This window comes from Salmo trutta, chromosome 19, assembly GCF_901001165.1.
Source record: "Salmo trutta chromosome 19, fSalTru1.1, whole genome shotgun sequence".
NCBI classification, from domain to species: domain Eukaryota; kingdom Metazoa; phylum Chordata; class Actinopteri; order Salmoniformes; family Salmonidae; genus Salmo; species Salmo trutta.
The window spans coordinates 52,568,824-52,575,554 of NC_042975.1; positions in this window are offsets into that span (position 1 = coordinate 52,568,824).

Genomic DNA, 6,731 nt, shown 5'->3' on the forward strand with positions numbered 1-6,731 from the left:
TTAGTGCCTGCAAAAAGACGCTATTGCTCTTTATTATAGGAAATGGAGACTGCGTCCAAGATATCCGACCGTTGTTTTCAAGGTAATGTACGCATACGCTGATTCATAGACCTAGGTTGCATCCGGTTTATACGGACCAATATCGTATGCACACTAGCACTCAGTGCGTACAGGGAGCAGGGTTTCTAGACCCGAACCCTGGCCCCTTGGTCTGGGCCATAGATAGAGACAAAGAAGAGTCCTCTATATCTGTGCCATTGAGGCGATCTTTATTTTGAAATAGTGAATGACCCTTCGCTAAACCCCGCTCGAGAATGTTTAGCAACAAATCGCAGGGCTCCAATGGATAGCAACTGTCGTCGAGTCTGACACCTCGGACAAGCTCACGTTTAAATCGCATGAAAGCCAGTGAATGCTATGGCAATGCCTAAAAATGGCAAAATAATTGAACGGTGCAGCAGGAGTACTTGTTACTGTGATTCCTGAAATGCAGTGCATGTTGAAGTATTTTTCAAATCTGATATTATACTTTTGTTACATTGTTTGCTAGCTCAGCTCTCAGTCTCATTGAACACCAAACATTGCTAACACTAGCTAGCCACTTACCATAGCTTGTTTTCTCAATGTATGCTAGTTAGCAATTTTATAAATACAACTCCTATCTGCTTTCGACATCAGGATTTGAGCGCACTAGTTAGCTCCAAAAATGGTTATAGTTGACTGCATGCTGACAGTGAATTCAGAGCCATTCAGTGGCTAGCTACAGTACAAACATAATTTTACCAGGTTCCTGTGAAGCAATTGTATTGACAGTCCACCAGAACATACCCAAGAGTTTCCTGATTGGCAAGTGGTAGTTTGTGTTTAATTTCATTGTGTATTAGAAACAGTTTGAGATCATTGTGAGGGGATTTCGCCAGTGGTTGAATTGGGGTTCCCGGGAAAATGTTATCAGAGGTTGCAAGAGTAACCAAGGGTGACGGGTCTTAGCGAAGAGTACATTTTCTTCTACACGATTGGCTGATCCCTCCTGATGACCCAGTTGGACATGACTCCAACAGGGTCAACAGGAGGGATCAGCCAATGAAGTTGGAAGTCCCACTCATTTCACAACATTAAAAAGCCCTCAATGGCGCTGCCCATGCTAATACAGCCTTTTGGCCACTAGAAGCCTCATTCTCCATGATCTGGTCTACTTACTGTAGTTCATTGGGCTCGTTTGAGTGGTAAGGCTGAAGCAACCGACTGCAGACGAAAGTCGAGGAGTGAAGTCGGAGGAGGTGCATCAACAACAACCGAAAGTCAGACCGTATTAAAAAAATCACGACAACTGTGATGGAAATAGGTAGTGTCAGTACGATTTTATAATTGCAGACAGATAATTTGTTCGTTTGACATGGTGGGATCTTTTTGTCAGTAAAATTAATTAGGCTATGTGAGAAATGGTGGTGGAGATGCCTTTATTTGCAAATATTGATATAAAGACCATCATATCGAAGTAAACTTTGTGAGTTGCGATGTTATGGTGTGTGGCCCTCCCACTACGACTCGGTAAAGCATGCAGTTTATTAGGCTACAGATGAAATAAGTTATGATGACCTTCACAGGGTGGTGAAAGTGCACAGTGATTTTGATGCCTTTTTCCAATAAATATTGAGGGTCTTATTCTGGGGATGATGATCGATGCTTGACTGCCGTTTGACCCAGTCTTTTTGACGTCATGAAAAATAGGTCTTATATTGGTTGTGATCTGTTTTTTGGTTGAAATCTGATTAAACTACTGACCAGTTATCTAAATGCTACTCAATTAATAGACACCAATTTATATAAACATGTGCATACCCTTTGTGGGCACTAGAACCCTTACAATTATTAAAATTGTGTAATGTTCTTTTTCAGCAGGGTTTGTATGCATTGTTCAGTTTAGCACAGTTGGCAAACAGCTGGCCAGTGCCAGCGTTATGGGGTGGCCTTAGGGGGCCTGGCCCGCCCTACCATACCTCCTTGCCCATCCAAATAAAATATAAAAATATTGATAATTTATTTGACCGAGACGCACACCAACAGAAAGACACATCAATATCAGATAAAACATTCGATCGAGCGAAACAGCGCCCCTCTATCTCAGTATGTGTAGACCATGTATCTGATGCTGTCTGGACAAAAATAGTATGGCTGCTGCCCTATGTAGACATGGAATCACTGGTCACTTTAATAATGGAACACTGGTCACTTTAATAATGTTTACATACTGTTTTACTCATATGTATATACTGTATTCTTGTCAATGCCATCCTATTCAGCTATTGCTGTGTATATATATACTATTCTATCCTACGTATTCTACAGATTCACTAAATATTCTATCCACAAACTGTCCATAATGTCTATACATCCCATCACACACATATATACAGTGCCTTAGGAAAGTATTCAGAACCCTCAACTTTTTACACATTTTGTTATGTTACAGCCTTATTCTAAAATTGATGAAATCGTTATTTCCCCTCATCAATCTACACACAATACTCCATAATGACAAAGAAACAGGTATTTAGAAAGTCTGTCATTTGGAAAGGCACACACCTGTCTATATAAGGTCCCACACTTGACAGTGCATGTCAGAGCAAAAACCAAGCCATGAGGTCGAAATAATTATCTGTAGAGCTCCGAGACAGGACTGTGTCGAGGCACAGATCTGGGAAAGGGTACCTAATACATAGACATTTCGGCAGCATTGGAGGTCCCTAAGAACACAGTGGCCTCCATCATTCTTAAATGGAAGAAGTTTGGAACCACCAAGACTCTTCCTAGAGCTGGCCACCCGGCCAAACTGAGCAATCGGGGGAGAAGGGCCTTGGTCAGAGAGGTGACCAAGAACCCGATGGTCACTCTGACAGAGCTCCAGAGTTCCTCTGTGGAGATGGGAGAACCTTCCAGAAGGACAACCATCTCTGAAGCACTCCACCAATCAGGCCTTTATGGTAGAGTAGCTAGACGGAAGCCATTCCTCAGTAAAAGACAGCCCGCTTGGAGTTTGCTCAAATCAAATGTTATTTGTCACATGCGCCGAATACAACAGGTGTTGTACCTTACAGTAAGTAAATGCTTACTTACAAGCCCCTAACCCACAATGCAGTTTAAATACGAATAAGAAATAAAAGTAACAAGTAGTTAAAGAGCAGCAGTAAAATAACAATAGTGAGAATCCACTTCCGGAACCCCTCGTTGGAGCCCTATTCACCATCAGTAGCAAGCAGCACTCATTCAAAAGAATGCATTGAATCAAAGATATTTACAACTAACCCAAGATGGATAATCTGTGTTGTTTACAGTGGGAGCAAATGAAACATAGTGGGCAGAACAAGCAAGGAGATGGTTAAATCACGAGCTAGCGAGATCCTATTGGCTCATTGTAGCTTGTATTTGCATATTTCTGTTAGGGAACATCTTCTCTGTGAAATCCGTGTGTACACAAACTCAATTCGACCTTGCACTCCTAAACAACGCATTCTTTTTAAAACTTTGGCAAAGTGTCAAGTCTATAAGACTTAGTGCAGTGTGTTTGTAACAGATTCTAGTTTTGGGAACAGAAAAATGTATTGAGATCAGATGTTTCATTGCTGACAAAATCTCCCACTACCTACGACTGGATTTCCTGTCACTACCATATTTGGTGGTAAGAAAACGTTATTCTTCTGCGATGGGCTTTAATGGCGGTGGGCATTCAATATGGTGCATTACCGTCCCAACTGGACAATAGTATAAATCCGTTACACTTTGTGATACAAAATGGAAGAAAAAAAATGTATAGAAAAAATATAAAACACCTTTCCAACTAACCCTAGTCATTAAAAAACCCACTACCCCATCCCACTACTTTGACCCTATCTGCTCCTGCACCACGTCAAAGGCCTGGGTGGACGGGACACCACCTCTCAACACACTCTGTAACTCTTCTGAAGTCAAATCTCGTACAACCAAGTACAGGTTGGTCTATCCCTCTGTGCTGGCACAGATCTACTACTCACAGGGATCCTCTCAGGATCTCTCACCCTTGAGCCATCTTCCTCTCCTTTCTTGACTGCCTCAGCATAAAACACCTTCTTCACTTCTGACCATGGCCACTTCAACCTGCCTCTCTCCTACCAGACACTTCCGATCCCTAGCAACATGGTTACCCCTACAGATGACACACAACCTTTCCCACAGAAACTATGCAATCCTCTGTCCAATGCCCTCTTGCACACTTCCCACATTTTGGAATCTCCCTCCTACACACAATCGTGGCACCTGAAACACCGCTGTGGGATTTGGCACAAAAGCTCCAACAGCATAACTTATATATCCTAACATGACTTTGTTAGGTAAAGAATCAAAACTCAATAGTCCAGACTGACACCTCTGTTTCACCACCCTCCCCACCGAGTCTGCGTCGCACCAAATGATGGGCATTACAAATACCAGGAATCTTCAACTTCAGTTGCTCTACCTTCACACTTAACAATACCCCAGAAATCACTCCTTTCAATGACCTTGAGCCAAGTTGCGTGGCACAGAGCGCACCATCTCCCTTCTTCGACACACCATCTCTCAAATTCAGATTCAACCGCTGCTTTCCTCATGCTCTTCTACCCCTGCTTCCTCCTCCGAAATCAACCTTTCCGTGTCCCTGTTCCAATATTCCTCTTTGCTAGCAGTGGCATACCGATGTAACTCCAGCTCTGTGCCGAGAAAACATTCTAAACAGATGCATCAGCTTTATAGCCCCTGTGACGTGTCTGGGTTACCCCTTCTGTCTTTGATTGAATCTTCTTCGTTGGGGGTTTGCAGCGGACTACGTCCAAAAAGTTGTATTGCCACCACCTACTGTGCAGCATCAAAAAAAAATATATATATATCAAATATGAAGAAAAAAAACGAAAACTCATATTAACTACGCCAAAATCATTCATCAAAATGTCCCCTCCTTCATCTGTTAAAATGAATTATCCAGGAGCCTGGGAGGGCATCACATTTTCCGTCGCCAATAACCCTTGCAAATCTGAATTCCTGAAGCCCGAGATATTTTTCCTCCGCATCCACAAAGATGACCATTTGCTTCATCTTCCTTTTTATTTGACCCGTGCAGTTTATCATAGTTGCAATGAACGCCACAAATCCACTTTCTTTACATGCAGCATATCCGGTGCTCTTGATTGACGGATATTCACTGTTGGCTCTGGTACATCCTACCATATCTTCAACACTAGTGTCACTAGCTCCCTCAATTCTTTTGATTGCCTACACATAGCAAATCTGATGGACCACCCTAACTTTTGCCACCTCAACCTCATCCCTTCTTTAGCCTGTCGCATGCTTCCCAGTCGAAACAGTTTGCGCATATATTATGCCCAAAAAAATTGAAGTTATTGTTCAAATGTTTGTCTATTCCACACACATTTTTTTTTTCTTGACGCAAGTCTACGCCCCTTCGGTCGGTGATTGGTCAACAGTACTACTCCTTGTAGGAATGAACTATGGACGGGATTCTTCAGTGAAGTGTTTGTTGTCATTATTCTGCCCTTGAATTGTGTTCCCATGCAAAACTAGACAGATAGCTAACAACTAAGTCTTCAATAAAACTCCCAAGGCGTGACTTTTCTTGAATGAATATATTGAAAACGTTTATGTTGTGAAACTTAAAAATACAGAAAAGAATATACTTTAGTATTCAATTCACATCGACACACTGTAGCTGTACATTATACCTTTCAAGGTGAAGTTGCATGAAAATACAAAGCACGTGCCAAGGTACCATGCATCTGGCATGACGCCAAACCATATAGCTAATTGTTACTCATATGGTAATTGGCTAACTCCTTTCATTACTCTAATAATGTATAACCATCTCTGTTGAATAACAAAGCATATTACACTAGAAACAGTAACAAAACTTCAGTATTGTATGTTTTACAATTCGTTTACATGACGCACGAGCAAAGTAATACATCTGACGGCGTACATGAAAAACATTGCAATTTGTGTGGGTAAATGCAACCAACCAACATTGATATGTAAGCAACTCTATCAATATCAAGATTATCATCACAAGCTAAATGCTTGAATCGAATTTACAAACAAATATTTTCCGAGGCTGAAGCGAGACAAGAAATAACTACACTGAAAGACCTGCACCGTAGCGTTGTTTTTAGCAGCTTCTATGCGTGCAGAACGAATTCTCTACTTCCTGTTTGCGTACAGTCGTTCTAAGTACCAGAAAACTCCACTAGGGGGCGAATAACACCATGGAACACAATGAAAATCCATCTTAACCATTGTAATAAAATTATCTGTTACCTTCTAACAGGGTGGCAGCGCAGTCATTCAACATGAGACTACTAGTTTTCACGCAGAATTTTTCACTTGAGAAAAACTGCTCCAAACATCTTTGTTAGATTGAAAAATTCCTTGACTAAGACCTCCTCGGCAAAAACATACATTTATTACAGATTTCTTGATTTATCTGAGATAAATTCGGACTATTTTGAAGAAGTGTTATGGCTATGTTGTTGCTACAGTAGCTCAAATAACAGTAATGTTGCTGTTTTTTTCTCGTTTTTCAAGCGAAGGTCTTTACGGAGTATGCGAGCACAGATATTCGCTTCACTTAGCCAAGTTCTGCTAGAAGTAAACCAATTCTATGTATGAGAATTCCTTTACAGGGCATTCCATGAACTCTGGGTCATGAT